This window comes from Globicephala melas, chromosome 2 (genome assembly GCF_963455315.2).
Source record: "Globicephala melas chromosome 2, mGloMel1.2, whole genome shotgun sequence".
Taxonomy (NCBI): Eukaryota; Metazoa; Chordata; class Mammalia; order Artiodactyla; family Delphinidae; genus Globicephala; species Globicephala melas.
This window is the reverse complement of record NC_083315.2, coordinates 116198286-116216913: the sequence shown is the minus strand read 5'-3', so window position 1 is coordinate 116216913 and position 18628 is coordinate 116198286. Positions and strand designations below refer to the sequence as shown.

The window sequence follows — 18628 nt, the reverse complement described above, 5'->3', positions numbered from 1 at the left end:
ATATGCACACTTTGTGAAAATTCAATGAGCTGTACACTTATGATTCATGCACTTTTCTGTGTGTCTATTATGCTTTAATAATTAACACACTAGAAACATATCTACAAACTCTATGCGTTTGAAGGAAAATTGTGTACATCTCTCGTTCACTTTTCGGATTTGCCATCATTACCTCTCCCCAATGAGATATCTTAATTCCTGTTACCTTATATAGAAAGGAGCTTTGTTTTAATTAATTCTCTTGGTATACTATTGCACAGGATACCCACGTTTATGTAACTGTCATTTTAGGTTAGTTCCACACTAGATCCCAAGGAGAAACTTTGAAAAGCCAGTAACTTGTTATCGTGAAAGTTATCTGGGGAAGGAAAAAAAAAAAGAAAGACCTCCTTAAAATGTTGTTTCGTTTGGCCCTTTGTTTTGGCTCACCTTTGTCTACTACCACTGTGATTTAATCTGCATAAAATGTTCAAAGGAGCTTTTCAAAAAGCCTGTTCTTGTGGAAAGTTTTTTCTTTCTACGACATCCTGTCTAATAATGCTGTTATCTTGTGCTTATCCAGTTCCTTTCATCCATGGAGCTTAAAGTTCTTCACAAATGACTGTCGGGTGGTGTCACCTTCCAGTCAGCGAAATGTGGGCCCAGAGACATTGTGAACCCCCCAAAATTCTAACAGTACCTTTGTACAGCATGGCTCAGCGTGCCTAAAGAAGCACACATTCTTTGCCAAAACTTACAAGTTTGAGACCTGAAATACAAAGCGAATGAGTGACTCTCAAGGGCAGAGTCAATCATAGCTTGAGCCAGGACCTGAACCCTCCAATTCACTGCCTCTTAAGGGAAAAGCAAACAAACAAAAACCTACACCCTTTAATATATGCTCAGCTGCAGAACTCTTGTAACAGGAAACCGGGGAAGATGCCGAAATCACGCCCAAAAAGAAGACCGGAGGACCCCACGATGCTGACCTTCGAGGGAGCCCCATCACTCCCGGCCGCACGGGGCCAACCTTCACCGGGTGCAGTTTCTGCGCGGCCCCTTCTCCAAGAAGGCTACGGCCGGAAATTCCAGGTCTGGCCTCAACCCACTCCTTTTCTCCGGTCGCCCAAACCTCCCACCCTGCCCGTTTACCTGAGATACGCCCCGCACCGCCACAGGAGCCGACTCTGCGCGCTCGCCCAGACTTTCTCAGGCCCGACGCGCAGGCACCACGTCAACCAATCGACGCTCACTCGGATCCTCCCAGCCGGGGCTCTTCCGTGCGGGAAGGTGCGCTCGCCTGCGAACGTCCCCACGGGCCGCGACCGGGGAGGGAGCCAGCCGCCAGCCGCGCGAGGGGGCCCAACGGGAGCAGAAGCCGGAGCAGGCGCCGGGCGGGGGCAGGCGACGCGCACCGGGCATGCGCGTGCCGCACCACTAGGGACGTGGGGCGGGGCGGGGCCTCTGGCCAACTGAGCGAGCTTGGGAAGTCTTCGCTGGAGTTTCAGGAAGTAAGAAGGCGGTGTTAGTAGTCTCCCCTCGGCTGCTCCGCAGGTCGCTACGGTTGTCAGGTCTGAGACGACGGACGCATTCTGTGAGAGTAAAATATTCTCTAGACAAAACCTAATGTGGTTAGAGGAGGGAAACGGCGTGCTTAAAAACGTGTCATGTGGCCTTAACTTGAGCGTTGTCGAGTCTCCACAGGAGCAGGCGGAATTGTGGTTTCCGGTGTTGTTTATGTGTGTTTTGGGGTGAGAGGGACAGTGGGGATGGGACCCCAGGGAGAGAAGAGGGCCGTGCTGGGAAGGGATGGTTGAATGAAAAAGGCTGCAGTTGGACTCCAGTTGGATGAGCAAAAAGCAATACCTAGCTCCTAGACAGAATGCTTCAGACTAAAACTTGGAGATGGTTAACTTTTGATTTAAGTACTTAAGAAAGAGATATGGATACTTAACGTTCAATATATGGATTCTTTAAGACAAAATGTTGAGCCTTCCAGAATTAAAAAATTAAGTCCTCAATTCATGTACCTCCCTGTTGAAACAAGAAAGGACTATAGCTGATAGTAATTCAAATGTGGTTTTCTTGCACTACAGATCAGTATTTCTTTTACGAATGTCACGTTAACTCCTTAAGACACCACATAGTTATTGAGCACATACTATGTGCCAGGGACTCTCTGGGTTTGCATAATAAGCAATAATGATGATTTCTTACACATCCCCGAAGAACAGGCATAATATGAAGTGTTGACAGTTTCCCAAGTTACTGGTTAAAGTTAATGAAAGGAACTTACACTTTAGTAAAAAAAAGTAGTGAAAAAAAAAAGAAAACATGAAAAAACTGGATGTAAATTAGTTGGAAGAAAATAGGTTATAATATTCACAAACTCTTGGTTATTATATTGTAATGAATGAACAGTGCTCTGAAGAGGTTTTTTGTTTTTAGATTCATGCATTTTTCTTTACTTCAGTAGAGAAATGCATTTTTCTTTACTTCAGTCAAAGTCTGAATCAGATATTTATGGACAATGCATTTTTCTTTACTTTGAAATGAATTTTTCTTTACTTCAGTCAAGGTCTGAAATTTGAAATGCATTTTTCTTTACTTCAGTCAAGGTCTGAATCAGATATTTATGGACAAAAAGTACCATAAAAATATATGAGGCAGAAGAGGAGTGATATAGATTGTCAGAATAGATGGCAAGGGTACCCTAATAAGAAAAAATGATTTGTGAAAAGGTTTAAGGCCAACTCAAATTTATGTAAAAGAAAGGAGGGAAAGTTGCTTTTTCTAGCTAAGGAATAACAAGAAATAAGGGGGGATAGTGACCACAACACTGAGAAAAGTCAAATAATGAATTTATAGGTTAAATTTAGAGAACATGCATATACTATTTTGGGGGGGGGGGTAAAGGTTCATTAACCCTAGTTTATTAAAACTCATTATCTGGATGCCAGAAGTCTCCAGGGTAAGGAGAAAATCCATGTTTTCTTTCCTTTTAGTAACATGTTTTTTCTTCCATTGTTTTTATTCAGTGAGTGCAAACATTATGCCTTTTCTCCTTAGTCCTTCCTCCAACTTACCTGAGGTTACTCCTTAATATTCTTTTCCTGAACTTTTCATACCAAAAGAGCTAATTTTTTCTCAACCTCCTTCCACCACCACCATCACTCACATGTACATTTTTCATTCTCTATATGCTAACAGTTGCCAGTCTACAAGGAATGAAAGGCACCAATTAGAGCTTCTCTTCTCAAGCTAATTATCAAAGATGTTGTCTATGTCCTTATCCCTCCTATAAGTTGGATAAGTATGAGAGGGTAAAGAAAATGAAACTCTTTTTCATTACAGAGAGCAAAAGAATGTCAGATTATGAATACCGTCAAGTTCACAAATATCATCAGCCTCCCACAATGTGCCAGCCACCACCAATCAGTTGTGGAAATGAAATAATGAATAAAAACTATGCACAGAAGTAGCTGAGAATGTCATGTGTATTAGTCAGGGTTCTCTAGGGAAACAGAAACTATAAGATTAGTTAGATAGATAGATAGATAGATAGATTTTTATTGTAAAGGGTATCTTGTTTTAATTTGCAGTTCTGAGCTTAATCCTCTCCTGATCTCAGTATCTATTTATCTTCCACCATTCCCTTTCTTATGTACCTAATAACAGAACTTCAAAATACATAAAGCAAAATGTGCTAGCACCACAGAGAGAAATTCACAATTAATATAAAATTATAGTCAGAGATTTCACACTCATCTCTCAAAAATTGATAAAACAAGCAGACAGAAAATCAGTAAGTATATATAAGACTTGAACAACACTATCAACCACAACTCTATTAACCAACTTATCTAACTGACATTTATAGAACACCTATTAACAGCAGGATACACTTTCTTTTCAGGTCTGCATAAAATATTCCAAGACAGACCATAATCTATATCATAAATACAAATTCATTTAAAGGGATTCAAATCAAGAGTGACATTAAGAAGATGGCAGAATATGCAACTCCATACCCTCCTTCTCCCATGGAAACACAAACTTAACAATAATACATGGGCCAATTGTCTTTGTGAGAAATCCAGAAACCAGTAAAGTGGGTCCTGCACCCAAGGTTAGTGTGAAACCAACTGCATCAATGCCTAGTGGGAAATCTTGTGGCACTCACTTGCAAGTGTTCCACCCCCAATATAACATGATTGGGAGGAAACGCTCAACTCCCATCTTCTCACTGAGGAGAGAAAGGAGTAGAACACATGTCCAGTGATCTGAATTTTCTAGAAAGTGCCTGAGTGACTGGTTTCTATCTTGCCTGAATCTAAGTATTGACAGGAATGGGTGGCCAGTTTGGGGCTGCTGAGAACAAAAGCAATCAATGTGCCCCGGAGTCCACCATACTACAGACAGAAGCTAGGTGGAAGTCCAGTACTACAGCTTACTACTGCACCACAGAGGCCACAGTATTGGACAGATGCGAGAGGGAGATCCTGAGTAGAAACTGGCAAAGCTCTTCAATTATTAGATTACATGCATAAGCCCAAAGTGGTCACATCTCCAGATAAGGCTTTAAGAGGTCTCCAGGATCTCTAGCTGGATTGATTGTAGAAAGTTCTCCCTGTATGAAACCAGACCACAAAAACTGGAGAGGTGGCTGATTTTTCAAATGCTAAAGTCCCAACAGAGGATGACAAGCCATATAAAGAAACAGGGAAACATGACCCATTGAAAGAAATAAATTAAGTTTGATACCTACCCTAAAGAAATGGAGATATATGAGTTACCAAAGAATTCAGAATAACCATCATATGGATGCTCAGTGAATTAAAAGAGAGCACAGATCAATAACTGATGAAGTCAGGAAAGCAATACATTAACGAATGAGAACATTAACAAAGAGGTAGAAACTATGGAGAGGACACAAACAAATTCTGAAACTGAATTCTTCACCAGAGAGAGAAAGAATCAGTGAAATCGAATACAGGACTTTCAAAATCACTTAGGCAGAGGAACAAGAAGAAAAAAGAATGAAGAGAAATAAAGAGAGGCTAAGGGACTTGTGGGACACCATCATGTAGAATAACATAAGCATAATGAGAGTCCCAGAAGGAGAATAAAAAGAGAGGACAGAGAGCCTATTTGAAGAAATAATGACTGCAGACTCACCAAATCTGAGAGAAATGCACATACAAATTCAGGAGGCTCAAAAACTCCAACTAGATAAATGTAAAGACCTTCACTGAGATACATTATAATCAAACTATCAAAAATCAGAGACAAAGAGTGAATCTTGAAAATGGCAAGAGAAAAACAACTTGTCCTGTACAAAGGAGCTTCTATTAGATTATAAGCAGATTTCTAAGCTGAAACTTTTCAGGCTAGAAGGGAGTGGAATGATGAATTCAAAGTGCTGAAGGAAAAAAAAAACCCTGCCAATTAAGAATACTATATTCTGCAAAAAGGTCTTTGAATAACAGAGGAGAAAAAGACTTTCCCAGATAAGTAAAATCTGAAGGAGTCCATCACCACTAGTCCTGCCCTACAAGAAATGCTGACGGAAACCATTCAAGTTGAAGTGAAAGAATGATAACACAAAACCGTATGAAAATATAAAACTCCCTGGTAAAGGTAAATTTATAGACAAATATAGAATCCTACAGTATTGTAATGTAGATGCATCAATCACTTTTAAATGTGGTATAGAATTTAAAACATGAAAGCATGAGAAGTAATTACAGATCTGTGTTAATGGATATGCAACATAAAAAGAAGTCATCTTCTTCTGTGTGTGTCAACATAAAGGGTGGGACAGAGATGTAAAGGAATAGAGTTTTATATGCAATTGAAATTAATTTTTTATCAGGTTAAAGTAGATTGTTACAACTTTAAGATGTTACAGGTAATTGCAATGGTAACCACAAGGAAAATACATAGAATATGCATGATGGGGAAGGAGAAGGGAATCAAAACATGTCACTATAAAAAAAATCAATGAGACATTTAAAAATGACAAGAATAAACAAAGGGATAGGAAAAAAACCACAAGACATACAAAAAGCAATTAAGAAAATGGTGGGACTTCCCTGGTGGCACAGTGGATAAGAATCCACTTGCCAATGCAGGGGACATGGGTCCAGAAAGATCCCCCATGCTGTGGAGCAACTAAGCCCATGCGTCACAACTACGGAGCCTGCTCTCTAGAGCCCATGAGCCACAACTACTGAGCCTATGTGCTGCAACTACTGAAGCCCACGTGCCTAGAGCCTGTGCTCTGCAACAAGAGAAGCCACTGCAATGAGAAGCCCGCGCACCACAAGGAAGAGTAGCCCCCACTCACCACAACTAGAGAAAGCCCGCATGAAGCAACAAAGACCCAATGCAGCCAAAAAAATAAAAATTAAATTAAATCTTTAAAAAAAAAAAAGGAAACGACAATAGGAAGTCCTTCCCTATTAGTAATTACTTTAAATGTAAATGTATTAAACGCCCCAATTCAAATATGTACATTGGCTAAATGGATGAGGAAACAAGATCAACTATGTGTTGCCTACAAGAGACTCCCTTTAGATCTAAGGAAACACAGGTTAAAAGTGAAAGGAAGAAAAAAGATATTCCATACAATCAGAACTTGCAGAGAGCAGGAATGGCCATACTTGAATCAGATAAAATAGACTTTTTATTTATTTTTATTTTTAAAATTTTTGGCTGTGTTGGGTCTTCGTGCTGCACGTGGGCTTTCTCTAGTTGTGGCAAGCGGGGGCTACTCTTTATTGCGGTGTGCGGGCTTCTCATTGTGGTGGCTTCTCTTGTTGTGAAGCACGGGCTCTAGGCACACGGGCTTCAGTAGTTGTGGCTCATGGGCTCTAGAGTGCAGGCTCAGTAGTTGTTGCACATGGGCTTAGCTGCTCCATGGCATGTGGGACCTTCCGGGACCAGGGCTCGAACCCATGTGCCCTGCATTGGCAGGCAGATTCTTAACCACTGTGCCACCAGGGAAGTCCCAGGTAAAATAGACTTTAAGATAGAAACTGTCACAAGAGACAAAGATGGACATTATATAATGATAAAAGTGTCAATTCACCAGCAAGATGTTACAATTTATAAATATACATGCACCTAACATTAGAATTTCTAAATATATGAAGCAAACATTGACAGAAGTGAAGGGAGAAATAGATTACAATATAATAATAGGAGACTTTAATACCCAACTTTCAATTAGAGGTAGAACAGCAAAACAGAAGATCAAATAAGGAAACAGAAAACTTGAACAACACTATAGACCAGTTCAACCTAACAGACATATAAACAACACTACACCCAACAATAGCAGAATACATATTCTTAAGCACACATGGAACATTACCAACATATGTTAGGCCAGAAAACAAGTCTTAACAAATTTAAGAAGTTTGAAATAATATAAAGTACCTTCTCCAATCACAGTGAAATGAAACTAGAAATCAACAACAAGGAAAACAGAAAAGTCCACAAATATATGGAAATTAAATAACTCACTATTAAATAACCAATAGGTCAAAGAAGAAATCACAAGAGAATTTAGCAACTATCTGGAGACAAATGAAAATAAAACTACAACATACCAAAACTAGGGGATGAAGCAAAAGGAATACTAATTGGGAGGTTTATAGTAGTAAATGCTTACATTAAAAAAAAAAGATCTCAAGTCAACAACCTAACTTTAGACCTCAAGGAACTAGGAAAAGGAGACCAAAGGAAACCCAAAATTGAAAGAAGGGCAGAAATAATAAAGATTAGAGCAGAGATAAATAAAATAGAATACAAAAACAATTTAAAAAATCAACGAAGCCAAAGTTGATTTTTTTAAAGATCAACAAAATTGATAAGCCCTTACGTAGGCTAAGAAAAAAAAAAGACTCACAATTAAATTAGAAATGAAATAGGAGACATTATCATTGATGTCACAGAATTTAAAAGGACCACAAGAGACAACCAGAAACGATTATATGCCAACAAAATGTATAACCTAGAAGAAGTTGACAAATTCCTAGAAACACACAACCTACCCAGACTGAATTATGAAGAAATAAAAAAATCTGAACAGACCTATAACTAGTAAGAAGATTGAAGCAGTAATCAAAAACCTCCCAACAAAGAAAAGTTCTAGACCAGATGGCTTCACTGGAGAATTCTACTAAACATTTAAGAATTAACACCAATCCTCCTCAGACTTCCAAAGAATTGAAGAGGAAAGCACACTTTCAAACTCATCCTATGAGGCCAGCATACTTTGATACCAAAACCAGACAAAGACACAAAAAGAGAAAACTACAGACCAACATCCCTGATGAACAATGATGAAAAAATCCTCAACAGAATACTCCCAAATTGAATCCAACAGCACATTAAAATGATTATCTACCATCACCAAGTGGTATTTTTACCTGGAATGCAAGGATTCTTCAACATACAGAAATCAATCAATATAATATACTACTTTAATAAAACAAAGGACAAAAACCACATAACCATCTCAATTGAAACAGAAAGAATTTGACAAAACTCAACACTCTTTCATGAAACAGGGACTTTCCTCATGTTCCAGAGGGTAAAACTCCATGCTCCCAATGCAGGGGGCCCAGGTTTGATCCCTGGTCAGGGAACTAGATCCCACATGCATGCCACAACTAAGAGTCCGCATGCCACAACTAAGAATTCCACATGCTGCAACTAAGAAGCCCACATGCCCCAACTAAGAAGCCCACATGCCCCAAAAAAGAAGCCTGCATGCTGCCACTAAGAAGTCCGCATGCCACAACTAAAGATCCCACATGCTGTAATGAAGATCCCGCATGCCACAACTAAGACCCAGCGCAGCCAAAATTAATTAATTAGTATTTTTTTTAAAAAAAGACTCAACAAAACTAAGAATAGAAGGAAACTATCTCAACATAATAAAAAGCCTATAGCAAACATCATGCTCAGTGGTGAAAGTCTGAAAGCTTTTCCCATAATATCAGGAACAAGGCAAGGATGCCCACTCTCACCATTACTATTCAACATAAAACAGGATTCCTAGTCAGATCAATCAGGCAAGAAAAACTAATAAAAGACATCCAAATTGGAAATAAAGAAGTAAAATTAGCGCTCTTTGCAGATGATATTATTTTATACTTTGAAAATCCTAAAGGTTCCACAATGAAGCTACTACAGCTAATAAACAATTTCAGCAAGGTTTTAGGATATAAAAAGCAATGCACAGAAATCAGTTATGTTTCTATACACTAACAATGACCAACCTGAAAAGGAAATTAAGAAAATGATTGCACTTACTATAGCATGAAAAAGGATAAAATAATTAGCAATAAACTTAGGTAAGGAAGTGAAAGACTTGTACACTGAAAACTATAAAACATTTTTAAAAGAAATCAAAGAAGGTACAAATAAATGGAAAGACATTCATGCTTGTAAATTGGAAGACAATATTTTTAAAATGTCCATACTACCCAAAGTGATCTACAGATTCAGTGCAATCCCTATCAGAATCTCAATGGCATTTTGTACAGAAGTAGAAAAAAAATCCTAAAATTCATATGGAGCCACAAAACCCTCTGAATAGCTGAAGCAGTATTGAGAAAGAAGAACAAAGTGGAGGCCTCACACTTCCTGAATTCAAAACATACTACAGACAGCTGTAATTAAGTGGCATTTTCCATGTCTCTTCACATAGTCTTCCCTCTGTGCATGTCCGCCTGTGTCTAAATTTCCCCTTTTTATAAGGATACATCATATTGGACTAGGGTCACCCTAATGACCTCATTTTAATTTGATTACTCTGTAAATACCCTATTTCCAAATAGGTCATATTCTGAGGTACTGGGGATTAGAACTTCAACTCATCTTTTTTAGAGGACACAATTCAACCCATATCAATAACTTGAGAAACATGAAAATGAAAACACAACATACCAAGGTTATGGGATGCAACAAAAGCAGTGCTCAGAGAGAAATTCATAGCTGTAGATGACTATATTAAAAAAGAAGACATCTCAAATCAATAGCTTAACTTTTACACTTTAAGGAATTACAAAATGGAGAAAACAACCAGCAGAAGGAAAGAAATAAGATTACAGCTGAGATGAATGAAATAGAGAATAGGGGAAAAAATAAAATTAGCTAAACCAAAAGTTGGTTCTTCAAAAATGTTTTAAAATTTTCAAAACTTTAGCTATATTGACTAAGAAAAAAGAGAGAAGATGTTAATAAAATGAGAACTGAAAGTGGGGACATTACTACTGGCCTTACAGGAGTTGAAAGAATTATAAGAGAATATTATGTACAGTTGTGTGCCAACAAATTAAATAATTTAGATGAAATGGAGACATTCCTCAAAATACACACTACCCAAACTTACTCTAGAATAGAAAATCTCAACAGACCTACAAGTAAAGAGATTGAATCAGTAATTAAAACCATTCCAATAAAAACAAGTTCAAGACCAGATGGCTTCACAGATGAATTCTACCAAACATTTAAAGAATTAACATTGATTCTCCTCAAACTTTTTCAAAAAATAGGAGGAAATACTTCCTAATACATTCTATGAGACCAGCATTTCCCTGCTACCAAAGCTAGAAAAAGATATCACAAGAAAACTACAGACCAATATCCCTTACAATGCAAATATACTAGCAAACCAAATTCAAAAGCACATTAAAAGGATTACACTCCATGAACAGGTGAGATTTATCTCACTTTTGAGGAATAAAAAGGTGTTTGACATAATAGAATCAATCCATGTAGTACATCATATTAATGTAACAAAGGAAAAATACCTACGTGATTATCTCAATAGATGTAGAAAAAGCATTTGACAAAATTCAACCTCCTTTCATGTTAAAACACTGAGCAAAATAGGAATAGAAGGAAACTTCCTTAATATGATAAAAAGCATTTATGAAATATCCACAGGTAACATCATGTTTAATGTCAGGAACAAGACAAGAACACCTAATTTCATCACTGCTATTCAGCATTGTACTGGAAGTCCTAGAGAGAGCAATTATTCAAGAAAGAAATAAAAGGCCTCCAAACTGGAAGAGAAGTAAAACTATCCCTATTTGCAAAGGAAATGATTCTATGTAGAAAAAAATCACGAAGAATCCACAAAAAAATTAATACATAAATTCAGCAGAGTTACAGGTTACAAGATCAATATACAAAAATCAGTTGTGTTTCCATATACCAGCAATGAATTATCCAAAAGGAAATTTTTAAAAATTCACTTACTACAGCATCCAAAGTAATAAAATACCTAGTAATAAATTTAACCAAGGAAGTGAAAGGTTTGTGTACTAAAAACTACAAAGCAAGTTGAAAGAAATTAAAGATAATAAAATGGAAAGGCAGTCCATATTCATAGATTAGAAGACTTAATATTGTTAATATTGTTAAGATGGTACTACTGTGCAAAGTGACCTGCAGCTTCAGTCCAATCCCTATCAAAATTCCAGTGGCCTTTCTTGCATAAATCAACAAGCTGATCCTCAAGTTCATATGGAATTGCAAGGGCCCCCAAATAGTCAAGACAATATTGAAAAAGAAAAGCTGGAAAACTTACATGTTCTGATTTCAAAGTTTTCAAAGCTATATTAAACAAAATAGTGAGGTACAGGCTTAAGGATAGACATATTGATCAACGAGAGAGCCCAGAAAGAAACTCAAGTATCTATGGCCAATTGATCTTCGACAAGAGTCCCAGGGCCATTCAGTGGGAAAAGAATAGACTATTCAGCTTTTGGATTTCATGAAAATTAAAAACTTGTGCATCAAAGGACATTATCAAGAAAATAAAGAATGGAAGAAACATTTGCAAATCATATATCTGATAGAGTTTAATATCCAGAATGTACAAAGAACTCTTACAGCTCAATAGCAAAAAGACAAACAACCCAGTTAAAAAATGAGCAATGAATGGGCTTTAATAGGCATTTTTCCAAAGAAGATATACAAATGGCCAACAAGCACGTGAAAAAGATGGCTAACTTCATTGGTCATTGAGGAAATGCAAATCAAAGCCACGATGTGATACCACTTCACATCCTCAAACCAACAGTGATGGCTATAATTTTCTTTTAAATGGAAAATAACAAGTTTGAGGAGGAATGCAGAGGCACAGGAAGCTTTGTAAACTGCTGTGGAAGTGTAAAATGGTAAAGCCACTGTGGAAAACAGTTGGTAGTTCCAGTAATTCCACTTCTATGTATATACCTAAGAGAAATGAGACTTGTACACAAATGTTTATAGCAGCATTATTCATAATAGCCTAAAGGTGGAAACAATCCAAATGTCTATCAACAAATAAATGGATAAACAAAATAAGCAACATACAATGGAATATTATTCAGTCATAAAAAGGAATAGAGTACTGATACATCCTACAACTTGGATGCATTTCTAAAATATGGTGCTAAGTGAAAGAAGTCAGACATGAATGTTTACATATTGTATGATTTTTATATGAAACTTTTATATGAAACATTCAGAATAGGCCAATCCATAGAGACAGAAAGTATATCAGTGGTTGCCAGAAGCTGGGAAAGGGGTAAATGAGGAGTGATTACTTAAAGGGTGTGAGGTGTTCTTCTGGCATGACTATGATTCATACAATGAATTAATATTTATTACATGCCTACTATGTGCCAGGCAGTATTACAGTCACTTTTTCATGGACTTTACATTCAGAAGGAGGAAAAGACTAAGAATAAACAAAAAATACAGAATATATCTAGGTGCTGAAAATTGTAATGAAGAAAAATAAATCAGGCTAGATAAAGTGTGAAAAGATTAAGGAGAAGTACAATTTTACACAGGTAAAGCCTGCCTATCAAAGTAATATTTGTGTTGATGGCCTGAAAGAAGTGAAGAAGCAAGTCATGGGAATGTCTAGGAAAAGAACCTTCCTGGCATAAGGAAAAGCAAAATGCAAAGAGGGGGAGCATGCTTGGGAATGTTCAAAGGAATGCCCCCCAAAATCAGTGTGACAAGAGCAGGGTGAAAGAGAAAAGGATTAGGAAAAGAGTCTGAGGACGTAGCCCTAAGCCAAATTACATAGGATCTTTTGGGCTATGGCTAAGACATTGGATTCTATTCTAAGGATGACAGGAAACCACTGGATGGTTTAGAACAGGTGACTAATATCTGAAATATGCTTTAAAAGGATCACTCTGGCTACTGTAACCACAATATTCAATTCAATTTATGGGAAATATCCCAGACATCAATGCCTAGATTATCAGTTCTGAAGTCAGGAAATGTCAGGCTTTCCCACCCAACTCTTCCCCTAAATAGTTTGGTATTAGCCAAGGCCCTCAATCTCTTCACATCTCAATCTCCTGAAATGTCAAATAAGAAATCGATTAAAGTCTCTTCCAGATCTGTCATTCCATGATTGTCAAAAGTTAAAATAGGCTTCACTATTATATTAGTTCTTTTACTTAAACCAGTGATTCTCAGCTAAGGGCATTTTTGCCCTGCAGGGGACATCTGGCTATGTCTGGAGACATTTTTGGTTGTCACAAATGGGGAAGGAGTTGCTACTGGCAGCTAGTGGGTAGAGACTAGGGATGCTGCTAAATATCCTGCATTAAACAGGACACCCTCCTATAACAATTATCTGGCCCACAATGTCAATGGTGCTGTTGTCTAGAAACCCTGACTTGATAAATAGAAAATTCACACTATTTACACATAATAAAATTTATGGCACTGAAGTTAGTATTTTTCTAACTTCAGGTGTATAAAGTTCCTGATACATATTATCAAGTCATTGTTTATGAAAGTCCTTTGACTTTACCACAAGCTATTTACTCTGAATAATTGTACATCTTTTCTGTATGGGTAGAAAAGCTGAAATAAAGATTAGACCATAAAAACAATATAGCTAGTGATTCAGAAATAGGCCTCCTAAATTATATATACTTAGGTTCAAATAATATCTCAAATATTCAGTGTGACTTCAGGCAAAAGTTACTTAACCTCTGTGCCAGAATTTCCTCATTTGTAAGATGAGAATAAGAATATCTCTATGATATTATGAATGAGATAATGGGTAATGAAATTCTTAGCCCAGTGCCTTGCATAAGTAAGCATTACATGAATATTGTAGTTATTACAATTTGCAAGGCAGGCTGAATGTGGCCTGAAGGTTGCAGATTGCTCTTCACTTTTCTATAATCTCTGATTTCCCTCTGCCCTATTCTCTTTTTAAAATATTTATTTATTTTATTTATTTGGTTGCACCGGGTCTTGGTTGTGGCAGGCGTGCTTCTTAGTTGTGGCAGGTGTGCTCCTTAGTTGCGGCAGATGGGCTCCTTAGTTGCGGCTCACCGGCTCCTTAGTTGTGGCATGCATGTGGGATCTAACTCCCTGACTGGGGATCGAACCTGGGCCCCTGCATTGGGAGCGCGGAGTCTTAACCACTTTGCCACCAGGAAGGTCCCTGCCCTATTCTCTTAGTTTGGTTTTTCTAATCTGCTGTGAACCAAGATATTAGATATCCACCCTATCAACCTTTTTAGAATTGGGTCTAAAATTAGTTCCAAGTGAACCTGGGAAGCTCCTAGGAGGAAAGTGCATGGATTTCTGCATGTTGACAGCTCAGAGGTCTTAACTCCTAGATTCACAGTTACATCTCAAATAACAGAACACTGTAATATAAATGGCCTCTAAGTGTTGTTCTTATATCACAATAATATATTGAAAAGAGCTTCCCAAGTAATTATTTTGTCCATACTGCCCAGTTAAAGTCCCTTGAAACTTAGAAGTGCTCTGTTAGGTGATAGGATAATCTAATGCATCAGAACCTAAGACCTGTCCTAAATGATATGATGCCTTGGTATCTGTAAGTTATAAATCACTGAGAGCTTAGAGCAGTGATACTCAGACCCACAGATTTTAAAGCACATAAGAGTCTTTCATTTGCAAACAGCATTTCTTTAATACCTCTAATACTTCTGCATAAGAATATTCTAGAATAATAGGTCTTTTGAATAGTTCAAGAGTTATAATCTCTTCTATTGGTCAAGATTTCTTAATCTGGTATCCACAGGCAACTCTTCCCAACTTCCCACCGTATTCCATGGATGGGCTCCATGTATGCTAAATTCTGCATTTGTGTGTCTGTGTGTATACAGATAGTGTTTTTTTAAAAATGTTTTAGTGAATAATCTTTTTTTAAAAAAATTATTTATTTATTTTTGGCTGTGTTGCGTCTTCGTTGCTGCATGCGGGCTTTCTCTAGTTGTGGCGAGTGGGGGCCCCTCTTCGATGCGGTGCGCGGGCTTCTCATTGTGGTGGCTTCTCTTGTTGTGAAGCATGGACTCTAGGCACGTGGGCTTCAGTAGTTGTGGCACGTGGGCTCAGTAGTTGTGGCTCGCAGGCTCTAGAGCACAGGCTTAGTAGTTGTGGTGCACGGGCTTAGTTGCTCTGCGGCATGGGGGATCTTCCTGGTCCAGGGCTCAAACCCATGTCCGCTGCATTGGCAGGCAGATTCTTAACCACTGCACCACCAGGGAAGCCCTAGAGAGTGCGTTTTGACTTCTAAAGAAGAGAGTCTCTAGCCTACAATGGCTATGTATCTTTCAGGGAATGGTATTTTAAAATGTGACTCCCAGTTATAGTACATTGAGTACCATGGGATTATATAGCATTTTCCAGTTAGAAACTGATGAAGATAAACTTTAGACTTGAGGAAAACAAAATCTTTGAAAATGAGCAAATACTATAATTTAAAGGTACAGCTCTTTGTTCCTAAACCTTTTCCCAAACCGTGGTTGACACTGCTAGTTGTTTCCCAATATGTTTTTCCCTTTTTCCATAATGGTATATATATTTTTTATGGACACATTGTCACCCGGCAAAATACTACCTTTCCCACCTCCCTTGTACCTAGGTTTAGCCCTAGTGGCCAAGTTCTAACCAATGAGATTTATGTAATTTCCAGGGCTTTCTTTACCCTTCTTACCTTCCTTCCTCTCTGCTGGCCCGAGCTTTATTTGTGGCTTACAATTGTGTCATTACATGAGGGGGAAATAAAGTTCTATCTTGTTTAAGTCACTATTATTTTGGTCTTGAACAGTAGCTGATCCAGTGGCCCAATACAAAAACTTTATTCCAAAAAGACATTAAAGAAATTGTCAGATACTTAAGTTCAGTAAGTATTTTAAGGTTCCCAAAGGTTTAGTTTCTAGTCACTTTGCAAACTGATAAATCAATAATTTAATTATGTAGTTCTCAACCAAGATCAGCTAAATACAGTAAATCAATAATTAAAAAATATCAGCTTGATACTTTGGCAGTTTTGCTCTAATATCAGGACATTATAGCATTATGTAAAATAATAATAGAAAGAGTAATGTGATGGATTGTGTCTAAGGAATCTGAACTAGTAGCTCAAGTAAATTTTACTTCTCCCAGTGCTAAACCTCCCAGCATTCCAATACTGGCCATGGGCAAATTTGGCTGCAGGTAAGAGCTATGCCCCATAATCAGAGCTCTTAGCACAGTGTGTACTTGTTGACTGTGGATTGACAATGGCTGACTCCCAAGCTCCAGAATGTTCTTATACCTAGGCCCTATCTCCTCAGCTAATCTGGAGATTGAGGACTAGACTATCTGTAATATCAGGCCTTGCTTTTTTTAACTCAAAGAAATCTGTTCTAGTGCAGAGAGGTTAAAAAGAGGTAGCAATTTTCTAACAGCGTATTTGGAAAGATGTCTGGGAGAGACTTCTGACTGAATCTGTAGGGATCCTGAGAGATTGAGGTCTTAGTGAGACCACAAACTTGCACCCACCTCCTCAGGTTAAGATATTCAGAGATTGGGGGCTTCCCTGGTGGCTCAGTGGTTGAGAGTCCGCCTGCCGATGCAGGGGACACAGGTTCGTGCCCCGGTCCGGGAGGATCCCACATGCCGCGGAGCGGCTGGGCCCGTGAGCCATGGCCACTGAGCCTGCGCGTCTGGAGGCTGTGCTCTGCAACAGGAGAGGCCACAACAGTGAGAGGCCCGCATACCAGAAAAAAAAAAAAAATTCAGAGATTAAGATATTTATGAAAAAAAAAGATATTCATGGAAATAATGGATGATGTTAAAAGGCTGTCTTTAAATCTTGACCTGGAAGTATTATTGTATTTCCTGAAATAATCTAGGGAAGGCAAAAATTTACGGACATTGCAACATGGTATGATCTCTTCCATTAGATTATATGCTCCAAGGGGGGATTTTAACTGTTACATTGCCAGCTCTTAATGCTGACACTCAGTAAACTCTCAATGAATGAATGTAGAATTTGGTTCAGTGTGTGCCTTGGGGTTTAATAGTATTTAATAATCCAACAAATTTCTTTAACTTGAAAAAATTCTCTACTTACATATGAGTAAATGAAGTTAATTTTGGTAGCATTTAATTATTTTAGGTTTCAGTGTGACTGAATGTAATTTGGCCTGTGGTTAATATTTAAATCTATAATCCCACGGCTATTAGAAGAGGGAATCCTGGCTATACCATTAACTTATGGTGTGATCTTTGGAAACTTAGTTTCTTCGGTGGAAAATTAGGGAAACATTTTCTATGAGCTCTGAAATTCTGATTTTAGTGCTTAGTATATAATAGGTTCTAGTATTTTTTGAATGAATAAGTGATTTTATATTGTACTCAAGACCTCATATTTAATTGGTAAAAGACTGAAACATAGCTCAAAAGCTTTTACTATATCTAAATAGCAAAAATTTCTTGAAACTATTTCTTGGTAAACATTTCAAACTTAGTAATTTTAATCAAATATGAGAAAATTTGTTTTTGCGTACCTGATCACATAAGTAGCAAGTCTCTCCAATTCCTCACTTTAAATAATTTTGCCAGTCAGATTATCATTACCAGCTTTTAATAGCTCAGCCTAAGAAATTAAAACAAAGTATAAAACCAATTATTGTATTTTGTACATTTAATTGGAAATCATATATATTAAGTTGAACCTTATTACATATTGCTGATATAATTGCCTTCAAAAATGGCAATTTTATATGGTTCACACTGAATATGTTTAGTATTAAATACTGTGTTTAAGAAATATGACAATAAGGGTTCCAAAGCGTCTCATTCTCCCTTTTACTCCTATCATTTCCTGCCTGTTAGGGGTGTGGCAGGTATTTTTCTAAAATTTGAGAACCTTGTGTCCCTCCTACAGAGTTTTTGCAACTTGTGGTTTAAAAATAGTATAAACTAGTATTTTTGTTTTGCTAACTATCCTAAAGGGCTAGTATGAATAAGTAAACGTTTTACAGAGAATATATTAGTAGTTACTTAATGTTCCTTGATTATTTGGGTCAGTGGTTCGCAAACTTTAACATTCATAACAACCACTGGAGAACTTATTAAAACACAGGTTTCTGAGCCCTATATCCAGAGATTATGATTCAGTAGGTCAGGGCTGGAACATGAATTTACTTTTCTTACAAACGCACACATTACGCTGATGCCCACGGACGTGGGGAATAGATAGAAGAGACTTATTTGTAATAAGGCCTTCCTTTTTTTGGTCTTTCAGTAAATAAAACTCAAGTTGATGAGGTATGAGATATATTGCCTTAAGCCAAAA

General features: G+C 37.6%; 2 protein-coding genes across 7 annotated transcripts in view; one reads left to right on the top strand and one right to left on the bottom strand.

Annotated features, from left to right (window-relative positions):
- Window positions 1-1372, bottom strand: part of MIPOL1 (mirror-image polydactyly 1) — a 301233-nt gene extending 299861 nt beyond the window's left edge. For 4 of the 6 annotated variants that reach the window (XM_060294763.2, XM_060294764.2, XM_030854822.3 and 1 more), the window contains exon 1: window positions 1132-1372. The gene's annotated coding sequence lies outside the window, so the exon portion shown is untranslated. Of the gene's footprint in view, window positions 1-205; window positions 338-1131 lie in introns of those variants that run through there. The other 2 variants (XM_060294761.2, XM_060294762.2) reach the window with 2 other exon arrangements.
- A 98-nt stretch (window positions 1373-1470) lies between these two features.
- The window catches only part of SLC25A21 (solute carrier family 25 member 21), a 529502-nt gene continuing 512344 nt past the window's right edge, over window positions 1471-18628 (top strand). Inside the window, exon 1 of the mRNA XM_060293607.1 lies at window positions 1471-1573. The gene's annotated coding sequence lies outside the window, so the exon portion shown is untranslated. The remainder of the gene's footprint in view (window positions 1574-18628) is intronic.